We start from the raw sequence: 19,466 nt of genomic DNA on the forward strand, positions 1-19,466 counted from the left end.
ACAGCACTGTATCAGAAACTCTGGAATATAGCCTCAATCACCTTTAAATTCCTCCAAATGCCTACATTAAAAAAAAAAAAAAGAAAATGTATTTCATTGATTTACAGGGGCCCGTATAAATTTAGATATGGTTTGGCCTGGGAATTGTAAATTTAGTCTCAGGTGGGCTCCACATTCAGCCTGAAATGAATCTGCAGAGAGTGAGAGCCTGAGTGTTACAAATGCAGTGGCTCTGGGGGAAATTTGCTAGAAATCATTCTGAAAGTCAGCCTTGCCTGAACCCTGCCCAAAAACCTCCACAAAAAACCCGAAAACAAAAAAACTCAGCCCACATTGCATTCAAATGATTTTTCCCCCTTCTCAAACAACAGCACTTTAATATTTGTCATATTTGCCCTTCCTCTGCCTTGCAGATTTTCAGAAGAGCGGTTTGGAGCTGTTGAGAGTTATGCTTTTATGTATGTGACGTGAAATGGCAATACAGGCTATGTTGAACGAAGAAAGAGAAACAAAAATTGAGCTGGCTGTCTCACTTGTCTCATTTGCCAGGCCCCGGAATAAAAAAGCAAATGAGTTGCTCAGCTGAGCTTCTTCAGAGGGATGTAATGACAGCGCGGTCCATGGACACGCGGGGTGGGGGGGCTCCCTCGCACCGCCCGCGCGAGATGGATGATACTGATGGCGACCGAACACACACATCCTGCCTGAATATGAACAACAGATTTGTCAGTGTGTGACAGGCTGACAGCCCCGCTCCCAGCTGCTTGTCCACTGTTGTTATATCAGTACCTCGTCTAAGTATTCAGCAAAGAGGCAATCTGCTCCCTCCATTCGTGGGAGGCAGGTTGCCAGTTAAAAAGCAAGTATTGGCTCCGGGCGGCGGTGCCAGAACGCATTGAAAAGATACAATTTAAACCCTTGTGTGCTCCTCCGGCGACATATCACAGGCCTGGGAAGTTCAGGCCTCCAGATTAGGTCTGTAGAACAAAGAAGATAACTCAAAATGAGATCTACGCTGGCAAAACATTGTAATTTAGCCCCCGTAAGTGTCTCAGCGGAACTTGGTTATGAAGGAGAAAGCACTGGGCACCGGGTGAGACTGCAGTGAAAGTTTGCCCTGGTTCCTGCTTTTTGCAGTGTTACTGGGGGGGATGGGGCAGTGGAAAATGTGTCAGTGAAAATATGCCATCGACCTCGTAAAGCCCCCAAAGTTAGTGATGAGGTTTCGAAGTTCCTCATTTACTACCCGAACTATCAGTAATGAGCTATTGAACAGTGTAAGATTTGTAGAAATATATTTACCAAACCTTATTTTAGTCATTGTAAAGACTGTTTATTACGTATACAAAAAGGTTTACTATAGTTTTAAAATCTACAGAAGTGGATCAGAAAAATTAGAGATACAGATACCAAGGAACCACACACGTTATTTTATATGTCTTAGAGAAGGAATTCAATACATTATGTTAAAGGGAGAAAAGTAGGGGGAGCAACGAATTTCAGACAAAATTGCCAGTTTGCTCTGGATACTATGGACGCGTTGTTCAGAAGTTAGAGCACTACTTGCTGCTGTGATGAAGGGCCACAGTGCTGATGTGACAGTCTCCAATACCTGGGGTATATAAAGTGAGACCCTCACAGAATTTACACTATAATTTGTAATGAATGGCTCCTTCGGAGCTGAGAGGACTGTCCAACTATTAATAAAGCCATACTGAAAAGTCCCTAAATACACATTTGCACAAAGGTCCCCAAGGACTTAGGGAAGGCTGTTATAGTTTGTTGGGTCAACAATCATCATCATTTCACTCAAGTCCACTGCAAAATGAAGAGCTGGCTATAGGATCTTCAGCATCCTTGCCCCAGGTTGCAGTGTGGTGGCGTTGGTCTTGGTAGGGTTCAAACGGCTTTGCCCTCTGGCATCCCTGGAGACCCAGGGACCCTCTTTGCCACCATGTCCATCTGTTTTTCCCCATGTAAGACTCAGGAGGACTCTTTTTTTTTACCAAAAAAAGTAGTAATTAAAAGCTCTGTTAGAAAGCATTCATAAAAATTCAGGTAGAAGTGCTGCACATATTTTTCTTCTGTGTACACGTAGCCCAAATATCTAGTCATAAATGACTAGCTGAATAAATTATTGCACATCTGTGCAAAGGAATGCTGTGTGGCCCCTAAAAATGATACTGTAGGAGACAACAGTAAGAAATTGTTTCTGGTATTCTCAAGTGAAAAGAATCAGGTTTCAAAGCTATATGTAACGTTGTGATGGTTTAAAAATTATGAACTATCAATTAGATAGAGACATAGATATGAATGGATGAATGGATGGATTCCCAGAAGGATGCATCCTATGCTACAAAGGAAAAAAATGGATAAAGAAATTAAGATGCAGGAAATTTTTGTGTTCTTCTTTGTGCTTTTTCATATTCTGAAAGTTTTCTACAATGTGGTGCCTTTTCTATTAGGTGGAACATGCTTTTAAAATAAAAAAAACTATCAACAGTAGAGAGGCACATTTAAATGATGGCATTACTATTCTTTTTAATCTTTCCGGTAGATATTTGTGATAGGCATAATGTAATGCTAGTAAACGATATAACATGAAACATCACAAATTAAAAGCCTGAAATTGCCCTTTATTTTTGTTGTTTATTGTATAATATATAAATATCTTCATAAGGTCTGCAGATATATATACTAAAGATCATTTTTGATAATTATGTTAGGACAGCTTTTTTTGATCCCGTTTCAATCCTCCAACTTTTTAATTGTAAACCATCAAATTAATTGTAATTTAAAAACTATAATGGATTTTCTTTTATTTCCTTTTAAAAATGTGTTTTGGGTTGGAAAAGTTAATGTCTTTTATGAAAGGATGAAGGAATCAGTAGACTCTCACCATCACTCTAGCTGTACCTCCCCTACCCCGAGATGATGGAGGTACCCGCCTCACTTCCCATTTCCCCTTGTGTTCATTCAAATATATATAAAGATATAAATAAGGTTATTCTTCATGCACTCAATATATCATGCACAGCTTTCTAAACTCAAACATATATACCCTTATATGACTTTCAAGAGATACTTAGTGTTAAATGACATATCAGCATAATTTATTCAATTGATGGATTTATGCGTTTATGCGTTTACAAATAATTTTGCAGTACACCTTTGAACTTATTTGATATGTACCATTGCTTTTATATCCTAGATGTGAAATTTGCTGAGTGGTTGGAAATGCCCATTTTTAAATCTTAGAAGATATTGCCATAATACCTTCCAAAACTGTTACAGCCGTTCACCGACAATGTATGAAAAAGCCTGTTTCCCTGCATGCTTGCCAGCACTGGGCATTACTGGTTCTTTCCATTTTCATTCATCTGATGGATGAATACTGGTACCTCCTTGTTCAGATTTGCATTTCCACAGCCACCAGTGAGGCTGTCTTGATCTTTGGACTCTGTTGAATCTAAGAGGCTTCTATCTTCTAAACATTGGCAACCCCTGTTTCTGGTCAACTCTTTTTATTTATTGTTTACACCGTGCTGGTAGTCAGTCAGGTCTAAGTTAGGCTAGAAGAGGTGAAGGCACTCCCTAATGACTTTCAAGTGGAAAATGGCAGAGTTGGGACTTCAAATGAGGCCGCCTGGTTTGTGTACTGCACTTATTGTCCTGCATGTTAGGGCCACCGGTAGAAAATATCCTAAAGCAGGTGTTGCCCATTCTCTTTTATTTCCTTCCTTCAAATCTCTCCCTTAGGGAAAAAAACCTCCTTCTTTCAAGATTCTCAGTACACTCATCTCTCTTGCTTTTTGGACAGTGTTCTAATATTAGATGTTCACCATGCCTCTTATCCCACCATGCTTACCCAGTTCTTGTTTTAATCCTTCAGAGTCATCCTTCTGCTCTGCATGAACAACTGCTCTGACCAACTGCTATCTTCCAGAGTACTGACAGTCAGGGATGACCTCTGGCACGTTTTCTTTTGCAGGTGTTTGTATTTACACAGAGATGTTGCCTTCATTCAATATGGATCAGCTCTGAGAAAATAAATTCTCTGACTCATAAGTGAGAGAGATGGTTTGAATAGCTTTGTTACCCATTAGGGAAATTGATTCCGAAAGAAGACCCTTGTTCTTCTTTTATCTCTGACTTTGCACGAAGGCTCCTGTATTACAACTGAAACAGAAATAGAGCTTATTCAGTTTGCAGTCTATTTGTCAATAGTGGCTTCACCATTAAGCAAGGGTTGTTCTCTTTGAAATAACTATAAATTTATAGATTACATACAGTGAAATATAGAGTATATGGATAGTAAAATAAAATGGATATATAGTTTTTATAGACAATAATATATATATATATTATAAAGCCCTCATAATTGATTTTCCAGATTAACCGAACATCTGCATTTTCTCTGTAAAAATTACTGACTGATGTCTGTACTCAACTGATACCCCAGTTTCTTGTAGTAACTGTTTTTGGCATTGCCATTTACTAATGGGTTGAAACTCCGTTTTGATTCATCTAAGTTCCTTTCCAGGATGACTCTTTATGTGTTTTCTGAGCTATCACAGGTGTATAACCATCCCTAAATAGTGACTATAAGGAATCAGGAAGATATTCACCGTCTAGGAAATGTTCTCAGATTTATGGAAGTAAGTGTCTTTGGTCCTAGATGTAAAAACTCGGTTGAATAAAATGGACTCATAATGTGGCATCACTTCATTCATTGCTGTTGAAGAATCAGATCAGGCAACACCTACGTTACCTTATGCCGTTTTCTCTAGACATTGGATTTATGTAAGAGGTATCAAAAATCTGTTTACCCAGGATTAGGTGCTTGCAGAATAATATGCCACTTTAGACGGAATAGTCTGGGAAGAACTTTTAAGGAAGACCTTTAAGCTGAAGAATGAGGAAGAAGCAGCTGTGTGACAACAGAGGAGGTGGGGGAGTCCTTTATTTATGTGAGTCTCCCCAGTCACGTTAAACCTCCCCCAACATAGCAACAATATCCCAAAGTTATCTTGAGTCTCTCGACAACAACTAACCCAATGTCCTGCAATCCTGTCTCATCTCCATGGCCCAGGTTCTAGCATCATGCTGTTTTTACTAGCAGTATATTCATTGCTTATTTTTCAGTTTGTCAGCTTAGATGGTATCTACTAACTAGCCATAAGGAAAGTGAGGAAATTAGCATTTTGTAACTATTACTAGACTTTCCAAGTTTTGTCTACAGATTGATTAAAAACTGAAAACAAAAAATAGCTTTTCAAATATTATAGGCATGTAAGTATATTTAATTTTAGGACCAACTGGTATAGACGGAGACATTTAGAAGAGATGAAATCATGCAGTCATACCTCTTGTAAACTTCACTGAGGCAAATCTTTCCGTGTAGGTTCTGTTTTAATCTTTCTGACTCCATCGCTTCCTTCCCTGTTTTCCTATCCTGTGATGTCTCCTTCCTTAGATTCTTTTTCATTCTTCTAGATGACCTACTTAAGTAATTTTTTTCCTTTAAAGCTCAAAAAACTTTTGTTTATATTGCGTTCACAAGTAGTATGCTTTCTGAACTCTGGCATGTTTAAAAATTTGTTTATTTTGCCCTTACTTTTCACCAATAGTTTTACTAGCTAGAAGAACTCCAGGTTCAAAACTTTTTCCCTAATAACTTTGAAAACACTGCCCCAGTGTTTTCTAGCATTCACCAGTTGTTATGAAATGTCTGATGTCTGTTTGATTTATGTTCCTTTGTAGATAATATGTTCCATGCATACACCCCCCTCACCCCTTCAAAAAAGAATATTTTCTGTATTTGTCCTGCTTGGCACTCAGTGAATTCTTTCCACGTGAAGATTTATATTGTGTATTGTTTTTTTTTCCAGCCCAGGTAAATTTTCTTTCTCTTATTTCTTGGATTTTATCTCCCTTCCATTGCCTCAATTCTCTCCACTTGGAACTCTTAGTAAATTAATTTTAATATAAATCTAGACTCCCTTATTCTTAAGTTTTCTTATATATTTTCATCTCTTTCCTTTCAGCCCTGATCAGTTTATTATTTTCTCCACTATAGAATTTTTTTTTTAATTTGGGCAGTTATATGTTTAATTTCCAAGTGTAATTTCTTGTTCTTTGGTCCTTTTTCTGGCAAGTCATTCATGTTTTATAGTAACAAAAGCCTTTCAGATGCCTCTGGAGATACTAATTTAAATATTTTTAAAGTTTTCTTTTGTTGCCTGAATTATATCTGTGCCTGTTGGGATCATTTACACTCTTTTTAAAATTTAACTAATATATATAGTTACATATACATATATAGTTATATATATACGTGGTTATGTAGTTATTATTATGTGCCAGGCACTATTGAACATAGTTAGAATATCAAGTCATCTGTTTGTCATAGCAACCCTCTAAGATAGATCCTATTATTATTCCCATTTTACAGATGAGGAAACTGAAACAAAGAGAGGTTAAGTAACTTACCAAGCGCCATACAGCTAGTAAGTGACCCAGTTGGAATTTAAGTTCAGGTAATCTGCTCCCAGAATCCATGGTCCTCACCAGCACACCACGCTTGAATTGCTTGTTTTGTCTTGGCTTCCCTGTCAGGGATCCTTGGTTGTCTCTTTGCAACCGGAGAGCTGTGTTGGTTCACGTCGGTAGCTGGTACGTTCTGCACAGAGTTATGTGCATCATTTCCCTTGAGAGCTGTGTCCCTGCAGAGGACACTGACCTGGGCCATTTTCCACGTACGAGGCAGAGTGAGCCGGTGGGTGGGGACAGCCCAGGTAAGGGGGGTTCTCTCTTGGGAGGAGGGCTGCAGGGTGGCCCCACGTCTCTCAGGGAAATGCGTCACCTTCTCCAGGTCACAGCAACCTGGTTTTCTGGTTTTGCTGCCGTCCGGCGGGTAGCAAGCAACTAGTGCAGTTGTGTGAAGTGCCGTGTTAAGGGCCTCACCTGTCTGCTGGCTACAGCTCACTGCGGCCCTGGGTGCTTGTGAACTCGGGCCCCACAGCCTCTCCAGTGCTCCCCTGGACAAGCGTGCTTCCCCCCGATGCCTGGGCTGCAGTTTCTTCGGCAGTTCTTCTGTCCATCTGATCCCATTCACTGTCAGCAATGTAGGTGGCCCTAAGATTCACTGGTCCAGTGAGGGCCTGCTCTCTAGTTTTTCTGCACTGTTAATGATTTTTGTTCTTCTTTTGTAAATACCTCTTTATATCCATGTTAATGGGACCTGAAGCAGAGGCATATGCCCAGTCTTCCATCGTGACTGAAAGCCAGGCCCCGGGTCTGCCCTGCTCGCCATCAAGACCCAGTGCCTGGCCCTGTTCTTGGCTGTGGTAAACACTTAATAAGCATATGTTATTAACAGAGTGCTGATTTGCTATTTGCACATTATAACTCTTAGAACTCTTTATGTTGGCAAGAGTATAAAATAGTATGAAAATATCTTTAAATATTTACTCAAAAATATTTGAAAAGGGTCTTTGGACCCATATCCCTATTTGGATGTCCCAAAGGAAGCTTCATTTCAACCCATGTTTAAATCCTTTGTCTTTTTCCTAAACTGATTTGCCTTAAGTTGGCATCACTATCCAACCAGTGACCCACTTTATAAAACTCTTTTTTAAGAATCTTCCTGGGTTTCCGCCCGTTTTCGTTCACTTTTCGTATGTCACCGAGGCCTGTCCATTGATGCTGCCTAATTACCTCTTGATTTGGTTCCCTGTTCTCGATCTAACATTATCTCTAGCTTAGTTTAGACACTCACCATCTTCGGACTATTCTACAAAAGCTCTGTGAAAGGAGGGACATTATTTTGTCCACTGCTGTTTTTTTCCTGCATCTAAATTAGAGACTGACAAACTGTAGGCACTCTCTCGATATTTATTGAATGAATACACAGTCTCCTAAATGTACTCATTCTCTCTCCCACTCAATCCATCTTCCCGACCACTGCTCGGTTATTCTAAAACGAAAGCGTGATGATGCATTATGTTCTAGTGATTGGGAGTGTGAGCACTCGACTGCTGGGCTTAAATCACAGGTGGACTGCCTGTAGTGACCTTTGGCAGTTTATTTCCATTTTCTGTGCCTTGATTTCCATATCTGTAAAATAGGTACCGCAGTACTAATCTTATGGGAATGTTGCCAGGAGTTGTCATAGGAACGAATCATATTATAAAACATGGGCATGCAGAATAATGCCTGCACTAGCGTCTGGGCCTTGTACGTGTCAGCCCTTCCCACGGCCATGGTCGTCGTGTGATCAGCCTGTCATCTCTCTGCTTGGAAAACTTCATTGACTCCCACTCCCCACTGTCTACAGATTAGAGGATGAAATCTAGTGTTCTTAGGTTGGAAGACATGGTTCTTCTCCGGTCTCACTCTACCCTCTTACCAAGCAATCTAGCCTTCCTATAAATACACCATGCGCTCACGGCTCTGTGCTATTGTCTGAGTGATTGTCTTTTCCTTGAATAATTCTTTATCTTCTTTTTTATTTGTTAGGTTCCCACTCATTCTTTATGATCCAGCTAAAATGTCATCTCATATGAAGATAGAGGGGGTTGTTCCTTCCTGTGTACTTATGTAATGCTCTGTATGGACCTATCTTACAGTTTGGATCAAATTCTGTTAGAATTATTTGTTTATGTTCTTGGTTCTTCTACTGTTATTTGAGATTATCCAAGGCAAGGAATATAGCTTATTAAGTTTTATAGTTCCACCTCTCCTACCCAGGTCTTGGTCCTATGACTGGCATACGGTAGTGGTTAATAAATGTTTATGGAGTGGATGAATCAACGTCTTGTTGGCATCCAGGAAAATAGCAGATACTATCACAAGGTGGCAAAAAAAAAAACCAAAGAAGGTAACATTTTGAATTGTTTGCTGTCCATAGTGTCATTTCTAAAGATAAAATAAAATAATTATGTTTTGTTTATGCTACATTGTTTTGAGATGTCATTTTAATTTAAGATTATCCTATTTACCATAACTTCAGTGTTGTAAAGTCCCAATGGGCAATATGCCCATTAAAAATACAGTTGGAATTGTCACATAGTATTTCTAATGTTAAGTATTTCTATTTGGAAGAGGGCTTAACAAGCTTAAAGTTTATTTTAAAGTAGTAACTTCATTGTTTCTTGCTTGTATTTTCATGATTCTGTGGTCAAGAAGAAATAAATATTCTCTGAAATTAAGAGCAGTCGATAAACTATAAAACTCTATAAATATAAAATAAAAATAACATGAAAGGGAAGAGAAATATTTTAATTATACAGTATTAACTAGCATTTTGGGAGAGATTGTATGTATCATACTTCAGTGTTATCTTGGTACACATGTGTGTATTTTTACTTCAACCAGAAAAATAAGCACTAGAAACTTTGTCTTTTAACATCCTAGATTTTAAGAAGATATTCTGTAAGCCAATATGCAGCCTATTTATGTATATTTAAGATCTCTCATTCAGAGTTAAGTGGAAAAAGAAAAGGCAAAATTGTCTTTGCAGATGTTGAGAAGGAAGTCATTGCAGACAATCATCATTTAATATCCCGTGTGACTTTTTGAACAAGAGCTTTCTCTAAATGATAAATCAAATGAGTTAGCACTAACAATAATCTCTTAGAATATGAATGAGAAAAGCCAGAATATTAAAACAATAGAAACATTAACATAAAAAAATCATCCATTATAGCAAAGAACAGCAAAGGAAATTGGGAAACTATTTTGAATTTTTTATGGTTGATGTTACTATGGTCTACACTGGGGACTATTGTGTTAAAAAGCCAAAATACAGATTGAGCTGTAAATATTTACCCATTTAGATGTGACGTGGTAGATGAGTTGTTTGTATTGCTGTAAATAACATTTGAAATGAAAAGATGGGAAGTTTTTCCATTTAAAATATAGACACTTTTCTTAACCCCATATATCCCATGCTCTCTGCAGGAGGCTACTTTCTAGATTTTGAACAAGCCATACGTACATTTCCCCATATCTTTTTACACTCTGTACCCTTTACCTGCAATGTCTATTTCCATCTCCGTGTATGGAAGGCTTAACTTTCTTCAAGGTTCAGCAGAAAACTAACCTCCTCTGATCACCTTGGTAAACAGGTATCTTTAATTTTTGAACATCTATAGCTTTATATAAATTTGGGGGGTACTTGGTATAAACTCTTCTGTACAATTATATAGCATTATGTGTTTATGTGATGTTATGTCTTTTGATCTTAATTGCAACCCACTGGGAAAGTGGGACCATAAAACAGAAAATCGAATTTTCAAAAGATTCAGGCTTCTCAAGACAATTCAGGGTGTGGTGAGGCCAGGATTCTGACCATCAATGGCTTCTTTTTCTAGTACATCATGCTGCATCTTACAGTCTTACTCTTATCTTTCCTCATAAGGCTGAGCATCGTGAGGGCAAAGAAAGTTATAAAAGAAAACAAAGTTATCTGACATCTTCCAAAATTTCCCAACACTGGCAGATTTTACACTGATATGTAGCCCCAAATGTTGCCCACGCAGTTTTACAAACATACCAAGTCTTATAAATCATTGTTTATATCACACATGGGTTCAAATCCTGTCACAGATCATCAAAATTGCATAAGTGACCCTAGCCTCGCTAAATAGACAGGTTGCTAAATCAGGAAGGACCTGGGAATGCAGTTAATAGTAAAGCAAAGCATTTTTGTTAACAAAATTCAACGAGGACTTAGCTGCCAAGCAGGGTCAACATGGATGCCCCATACAAAGAACGCTGTTCCATCAACATTTTTGTTATATAGAGATTCCTCTACTGCAAGAGGAAATTGAAATAACTCTATACCTATCCTGGCAGAGAATGTTCACGTAGGGATTTTAAAAATACATTGTGCACTATTATCCGGGGAGTGTCAGGATGGTTTCCGATTCTGAAGTGCCCTCCTTTTTCCTGCCTTCCTCTGCTACAGGGCAGCGTGGTACAGAAGTGGCTTTGATCATCTTCGTTACGTCAATTCTCTCTCTTCTTTTTTTCAGGCAGATATAAGCCTTTTTTGTACTCAGCTTTGCTTTTACTTTCATTCCTGTTATTAAAGTGGTCTTTTGGCTACCAGCTGCTTCTCTTCAGCAGTTATGAGGATTTGGCCATTACTTATTTATTTGTATTTCAGTGGTGGGGAGTCCAGAGTTCAGCTGTAGCAAGGGGTCCATCACACTGTATTTTGTGGGGTGATTATGCATGAGGCGGGCCTGTACCTCGGCTCTGATTTCGGCTTTATCGGCCTCCTCTTGTCTCAGAGCCTGTGGAAACTTGCATCCTCAGTACCTCCCCGAGTGGGTGTGTGTCGCAGGAGAGACTAAGGCTTTAGGCGAAATTGCCAAATCCTATATTTGTGCACCAGCAGGCAATAAGTGAAGAAGCTTAAGCATCACATGCCTACTGTCTGAAGCTGGCAGACCCTGCAATCAAGCACGGAGACCATATTCCGAAACAATTGTCCTGGATGACAGCTTATTATGGAAAGAGTCAGTTTCGCTAAGGATGCTTGCCAATAAGACAAAGTGGAAAACAGGATCTCTTCATAATTTCTGCTCGTTGAGCCACAATTTTGTAGATGATAGCTGAGCTCTTATTCAGATTTCAAAAACCACTTTGTGGACTTATGGACCACTCATTCACACAGGGCCCCAGATGGGAGCGTCTTCCGCAGACGGCGGCAGCAAGCAGAGAGCCGCGAGTTTGCTTCCTGGTGACCTTCTCCCCTGGCCGCACTGACAACCCGAGATCCAGTTAAGCACAGGGCTAATGGTTCACCTCTTATTTCAGTGTTAAAGTTGAGATTTACCATCCTGCAGAATGATTTCATAGACGGCTCTGAGTCAATCCTCTATTTCTAAATCAGAAGAACACAGTTACCACCAGCAGGCCTGACACCAGGACAACTTTGGTAAAACGCCAGCTGGCTTCACTAAGAGATTACACCCACTGGAGGGAAAGTGAGTTCATGTTTTCCTGTCACCTCTGACAGACGTTTTCTTTACGGATTTCCATGAACTTTTCTCCTTAGTTAAGGAAATCGGCCGGAGGCAGGCCTCTGTGAAATAGTTACACTCATTTTTACTGCATTTGCTTGAAAAAGTATTTTCCCTTAAATAAAACTGGGCAAACAGCCATTCTGATTTTGGCATTCTCAAGAATTTGAGGCAATTTTTAAACATCCCAAATTTGTGCATATAGCCTTTGGGCCTGTGGACTTTTTTTTTATTCATTCAGTCAGTCAAATTTCAGTTATGGATCAATTATCATTGTATATGGTATAACTTACAGTGGGTATATAATTTTGTGCTGAGGAGCTTAAAATAAAAGTAGGGATCTATTATAATGCCATTTGCAGCAACAGGGATGGACCTGGAGATCATCATTCTAAGTGAAGTAAGCCAGAAAGAGAAGCCATATGATATTGCCATATGATATCTCTTATAGGTGGAATCTAAAAAAAAAAGACACAAATGAACTTATTTATAAAACAGAAACAGACTCACAGATATAGAGAACAGACTCATGGTTACCTGGGGGTAAAGGGTGTGGGAAGGGATAAATTGGGAATTGGAAATTTGCACCTCTGGGCAAATGATGAAAATATTAGGTATCTTGATTGTGGTGGTGATTTCATAGGTGTACACATCTATCAAAATTCATCAAATTGTACATCTGAAATATGTGTAGCTTACTGTACAGAAATGATACCACAATAAATTTGTTTTAAAAACATCAGGATCTAAGATAGATATAAAGTAAATGATGGAAGAATGATTAAAAAAGGAATCCCTACCTAAAGAAAGTTAAAAATATTATTTTTATTCTATTAATCAGTGCTTAGAAAAGGTGCATACAATATTACGAGGATAAGGTTGGTGGAAAGAGATGAGACTTAGCCTGATTTTAAATGGACCCAGATTACTTTGGAATCTTTTAGCCAGACAAAAGAAAGGCCATAAGCAAAGAAATGGGAATGAGAAAAACCAGTATGTGCACATTTGAGAGAAGAAGGATTCACTTACCTAAGAGATAAGCCAGACGAGATTCCGGAAGAGTATCAAGAAAGTATCATTGGAGAGCTTTGTGTAATGGGGTATCTTGATATTATCCCCCTTCTGTGACCAACACTTATGGTGTCTCTAAAGAATTATGAATGAATTTCATCACAAGAGTTGACTTTACCTTTCACTGCCAAGGACTCTGTACTGGGATTCATCATAAAAGAGCAGTTATTGATCGATGATGTCTGCCATGGACAGGGAAAGGCAGCATATACAGCATTTATGTTCCATCATGTATATTGGCATTTGATTATATTCAATAGAATATTTTAGGCATAGTTTTCTTTTTCCCCTTCAACTTAAAATAAAAATCAGATATATGTAAGGCTGGTATTTACCAACATGCACCATTACGCCATATCAATAGTTATAATTGGCATCCATTTAGATAAGACCGTATCCACTCTCATTGGCCAGTGCCTGTGCCAGTCTTACCATGAAAATTTAAATGTCATCTCTGAGTATATGTTAGATTTCTCCAAAAAGATTCCAAATCCCTTATGGCCAGTGAGTGCACTGTGAAATTCTTACGGATCTCCACAGTACCAGCTCAGTGCTAAGCATACTGTAGATACTCCATAAACACTTAGCAAGTGGCGTTTCATTAGATGGTAGGAAGTGGACACACTCTGTACTGGCAGAATGTGATTGTCCTTGGTCTCATTTCGCTCTGTAATGAACAGTTTACCTAGCCTAATGACCTGTGAGGCACTTTGGTTATTTTCACAGCTGCAAAAGTCAGATTAAAGAGTAGACCCAGAAAGGGTCACAGTCCAACCCTGTGCTCCGCATCAACAAAAGAATGGCCAGGATGCCCGTGCCCAGGGTGAAGGTGCGCCAAAATCCTGTCCTGGCCCAACCTGCTGCCAACGTGGTTTGAAAATGGAGAGAGGTTGGAGTCTCAGGTGTGCTGGAAAGTTACTGCCCATCACCCCCAAGCTGGGCTGCACTGTAGCCCTCAGCAGATTCACAGAGGGCTTCAATTCATTCAGACTGGGATTTCCTAAGAGTTCCTCCTTTGATTAGTTTAATGTTTTCCATTAAAACAGTTGCCTTTCTGTATCCTTTTATTCAAGCACCATTTTCCTTTCTAAAAAAATTCTAAATCAATCAAACCTTACTTTTCCTGTTCTAGAACTAAAAGGTAATTCTTGAAATAAATGTATTTCTTCTGGATGTTTGTGTCTTTACAATATTCTGGGTATTATTAGACCCTCCCTGTGGTCATTATTTAGCAAACTCTGCGTTATTGATCGTCTACATTTTTCTTAAAGTCAGTGCCTTTAGCCTTTAATCATTTGTCTTGATTTTTTTCTGAACCTGTTCCAATTCTTCAAACTGTATATGGAGTTAAGGTCACTACGCTGAACCCCAGTTCTTGAAAAGAAAAAAAACCTCTTTCTTCTTCACTGTTCTGGGAAATCACACATCCTCTCTTGCCCAAGATCATATTGTCAAGTTAGTGTTATCTTGTGTCTTGTTACGTGTCATAAGACATATACCAGGAGACGTTGTCAAATGTGAGTTACATTTGTTGTGGTTATTAAGACTTGGTGTGGGTTTGGATGCCTGTGCATTATAATGATCTTATAATGATAGTTTTATCAAGTAAATTAATAGCAGAAAGAAGTTACAAGGGAAATAAAGTATTTGGGAAAAAATTTTTTCAAAACTTGACACTATACAAGTGCTGTTTGCATTTAAACACTGGTTTGAATATTAATTAATTTAAATAAAATTTTATTCAATGTTAATTTAAATTGTTAGTAATTTACCTGTAAACAATAACATTGCGTGCCCTTAAGTAGGAAATAATTTGGGCTTTCTGCTACTTCAGGAATAATTTTTTTCCGTTAGTCTGTGTTTTCAAAGTTAAGTGTCATCTAATCTTTACAGCAGAGAAGGACCAGTGAGAGGTACTGATACCTTTCTGTGACGTTCACAGGAAAACTACGTAAAACTCCTGGGCACAGAGCGGGCACTCAGAAACATCAAATCCTTTTCCCAGACAACATCTTCTTTTTATAAATCTAGTTCCACAACCCAGCACAGTCAGGTGAGTGCCTGGGACCGGTAACGGATAGAGCAAATTTGAGTCTAAATCTTCTAACTCCTGGTCCAGTGTTCCTCCTGCTATATTACTTGCCACTGTATCCCAGATATAAAAGGCAAGCAAATCGTCAGGGTTAAAGGGTTCTCTGCCTTTTTCTTTTCTTTTCTTTTTTCAAAGTTGCTTTCTTCCTTTAGAGGGGGCCCTGGAACTCCTGTCTGACAGTCTGGAGGCAGGTCGTGACCATAAAAGGTGAACAGGGAAGCCACTGGTTCCAAGGGAACCATCTTAACAGTGACAGCCATGTCCCGCAACAACCAGCAGCAGGGTTCAGTAGCCCGAGAGCGAGATAAGCAAGTGGCTGTAAGACGGGGTAGAAAGACAGAAGGAAGTAGCTTCTTACCATAATTGACAGATTTGCTATGCTCTCCTCTGCTCTGTGACACGTAAAAATCGTGAAACAGCTCTGGGAGAAATATCGTATGTTGTATATTCATTAAGATATTTGAAAAGTAAAGTAACTAATGTTCAGAATTCTTCTCCAGTCTTATGAGAGTCCCTTGAAGTAATGAGACTCTTTTATTGATAGGAATTACTGGGTTAGAATTTGATAACTGGGTTAGAATTTGGACTCAGTTAAAAAAAAAAAAAAAGAAAAAGAAAACTGAGGCCAAGTTGTGTAAAATACTCCATTGCCACAAGGTGGAACTTTATTAAAGCATTCTGAGGTGTAACCGTTCCTTTAAAACTATGAAGTCTTAGATGACTGCACCGTCGAGAAAATTCAGTTGGTCAAGTTATGGTAGATTCAGCCTTTTACAATACAGTTACATTTTAGCCAACATCCAGCAGAAAATTAGTACTACTTGGAAATAACAGAAAACTTAAGTTAACTTGTACAAAAGGGGATATTTATTATAAGATAAAAGTGTGTCTTATGGGACTGGGGCTAAGCCCACAGAGAATTATAGCCACTGTAGAATGCTCAGGGGTCCTGTATGAATGCGGACAGGCTGTTATCTTAGCTCCTGTCTCCTAATATAAAAATCTGAAAACTAGACAATTAACTGTCATTATGATTTTAGATTTGCTTTATCTGAGTCTATGATGGATATTTAATAAATACTGGCTTAAGCACTTCAGCTCTTACTTTTTCCCTCTGTTAAGTATTTAATGATCTATAAATAAGCACTTGAGAAAATGCCACCTAAAGGGACCCTGTGCTTTTTCATAACATGAAAAATCTTTGTGTAATGTGAGTGATTCACCCTCTGATTTGTATGTTTGCTAATAAGATATTTAGACCTGTGTGGTTAAGTATTTTGCCCAATAATGTAAGAGACCAATTCCATGCAAAGAGATGTCATGCTCTCTTACAGAACAGTGTTGCTCCCTCCACTCCCCCAGTAATGGTCCTCTGGTCTTTTTTGAAGAGAACATCTAGGAAGCGTAAACCAGGCTCCAGGGCTGTAGGAAACCCAGATGATTTCCTTTCCACCTTCATCCTCTGCTCCTCTTCTCCATCCTTTGCCTCATTTACATACCGACTTCCTCTGCTGCCCAGTTCAATGGCTTCTCCATTCAGGAGACCCATTACACCAAGGCTAGAATAAAACCTTTTAGGTCTAACTCCAAATTCCTGGGAATTGTCTTAGGGAGAGGATGGAAGGGTGGTGGTGTGTTGAGAACAGATCCCAGAAGAGAGCTGGGGCAGATGACCCAAGAGGGTCTACCAGAGAAGGCTGGGCGAAGGTTTGGAAACTACCTAATTTGGTTCTTCCAGGACAGTCTTTTTCCACTGCATTCTCACCCTCAGGTACCTTTTTGAGAATGGAGTCTGAGAATCTCAATGTGTCAAGTCCTTTCCTGGTGATTCCTATGTGCTCTGAGGTTTGGCACTGTTTTAGAATATGTCCTCAAAAAGATTCTGGAAAAAGACGGAATCCCAAATTAAGCATCTCAAGCCTCTCTAAGGAATTTGTCATAGCATTAGCATTAGTCCTGGGCCAATGACATTCTCAATGGGTTCTGTATCTCCCACTTCCGTAAGAATAGAGGTATGAGAGGCCATGGCGGTTCCAAGGTCTTGGCGGGAATGGCCAGTGGTTCCTGGTTGATTTCCATTCCACTAGTAAGAAATTATTGAGTGCAGGTGGCTGAATTCTGTATTTTTGTTGTTTACAGGTTTTAGTTGAATGGATTTTTAAAAACCTTATTACTTGGAGTCATAGCAGAAGTTTATTATTAAGAGTATGCCCATTGATGGCTATGAAATTAGAAAGATTATTTAATATCATTTCTCTTTTTTGGGAACTGTTAGCAAATTAAAAATATGTTAACACTTCTGACTTTCTCCCCTCAACCAGAAGAGTGAACAAACAAGAACAACTTATCACTGTATTAGAAACTGGAAAAGAAAAAGTTGTCTGATTTAGAGCAACTACTGTGTACCAGACACTGCTAGGGTATTTTATGTGCATTATTACATTTAACCCTAACAACTCAGTGAGGTAGTTATTATTATTTCTAACTTAAGCAAAAAAGCATGAAACTTTTGAGATTAGCCCCCAAATATACAGAAGGCATTAGGGCTGGGCATTGACTCTAGCCTGGAGTAATTCCAGTGCTTGCGCCATTTATGCCACAGAATGTCAACACAACAGACGCAGCTACTGGTACAAGTGAACCTCCTTGTTTCTAGTCAAACCCTATCATTCTTCAAGGAGCAGCTCCAATCCTACCTACCCATGCAGCCTTCCCCGATATTCCTTAGATTTTTTTTCTCTGCGCCATTCTTTTGATACTTATGAGCATATTTAATTAGTTTCTCACATTTTAGTATTTCTGAGACTGGGATGGCGGCATCTTGCCACGGGTAGGGGATCATGGTTTATCAGCATTTTCTTCCTTCCTTCCTTCCTTCCTCTCTCTCTTTCTTTCTTTCCTTCTTTCTTTCTTCCTTTCCTTCCTCTCTCTCTTTCTTTCCTTCTTTCTTTCTTCCTTCCTTCCTCTCTCTCTTTCTTTCTTTCTCTTCCTTCCTTCCACTTAAAATTAAGGTGCATCTTAAACTTGATGGCATCTTAGACACAATGAAATATGGTAGATGCTGATTTGATTTTGAACAGTCTGGACATGTCATATTAGGACTGTGTAGGAATAGTATAACCATGGCATAAATAACCATGGCAGACGTAGTGCTCAGAAATGTCCACGTGCCCCCTACTTCCTGTTGCTTCCTTGCCCTCCTCTTGGGCCCAGGCGACCAGTTCTGGCCAGTGGACCCTGAACAGAAGTGACACGTGTCACCCCTGGGTCAAAGCAGTTAAGTACCAGCATGCCTCTTCTCTCTCTCTTTCCCTGCCACAGCAAACTTAGGAGCCAACAGGTACTAAATACTCACTGATTTAACAGATTCATGGTAGTATGTATTTACCTGATAAGAGACGATGGAGGTGCCTTCTGCTGGGTTCCTACTAAGCAAAGACTCATCACTTGACACACCCAACACTTTAAGTGGCAGTCGTGGGGTGCTGCCCCCTGTTCCTTTTCATCTCCATGCTCTTTATTATCTGTGTGCTCGGCTAAACTGCTACAGGCAACACTCTTTAACAATAACAGGGACTGGGGATGGGGGAGAAATCATCTTAGAAAGAGGAACACAAGAAAAAGCATTTGGTTTCTAGTATCTAAATGTTTGGTGAGATTGCAGACGTGACCAGGAATGTAAAAGTTCAGAATGTAGAACTGTTCCTCTGAACTGGAAATCTTTCTGCCTCGGTCCACTTGCTTCTTGAGAAGCCTTTAGGATGGACTCACCTCCAGAACAAGATAACTCTCTAGCCTCACGGAAAGCTCTCGTCCTTTTTCAGAATGCAATTCTGAATTTACTTTTGGTATTGTCTCAGCAAAGTCGTGTTTGTGAATATGACTCATGGTATCTCCCTGAATGTCCCGGATCTGAAAAAGTGAAGAGAAAGACTATTTGCTTTTATGTAATCAGATTCCCTGGAATTTAATCCTATATCCTATTTATGGCTGAGCTGGCCATTCAGAATTAAAATGAACCTTTCATCCATGTGTATCATAAATGGGCATTTATCAGGATTATATGATTTTGCAATCCATCTGAATACGTAACCTGAATTTGTTTTCTTTCCGTTTCACTATGTAATTACCATGCAACAATAACAAAAGTGACATGTTTGAAGAACAGATAAAATGCTGCAAATTGGCCAGTAATGGTGATATTTCCTCATCTTCTGAAAAACCCATTTATTCGCTCTCTCAACAAATCAAGGCATTGTCAGCGCCTA

At 39.2% G+C, this 19,466-nt stretch overlaps 1 long non-coding RNA gene across 3 annotated transcripts in view; it reads left to right on the top strand.

Annotated features, from left to right (window-relative positions):
• The window catches only part of LOC123614000 (uncharacterized), a 287,572-nt gene that overhangs the window by 194,370 nt on the left and 73,736 nt on the right, over nucleotides 1-19,466 (top strand). Inside the window, exon 5 of one of the 3 annotated variants that reach the window (XR_012501795.1) lies at nucleotides 13,833-16,794. The exons of 1 other annotated variant lie outside the window; for it this stretch is intronic. This is a non-coding gene — a long non-coding RNA (uncharacterized LOC123614000). Of the gene's footprint in view, nucleotides 1-413; nucleotides 9,178-13,832; nucleotides 16,795-19,466 lie in introns of those variants that run through there. One more of the 3 variants, XR_006721457.2, reaches the window with a different exon arrangement.

This window comes from Camelus bactrianus, chromosome 23 (genome assembly GCF_048773025.1).
Source record: "Camelus bactrianus isolate YW-2024 breed Bactrian camel chromosome 23, ASM4877302v1, whole genome shotgun sequence".
In the NCBI taxonomy this organism is placed as follows: domain Eukaryota; kingdom Metazoa; phylum Chordata; class Mammalia; order Artiodactyla; family Camelidae; genus Camelus; species Camelus bactrianus.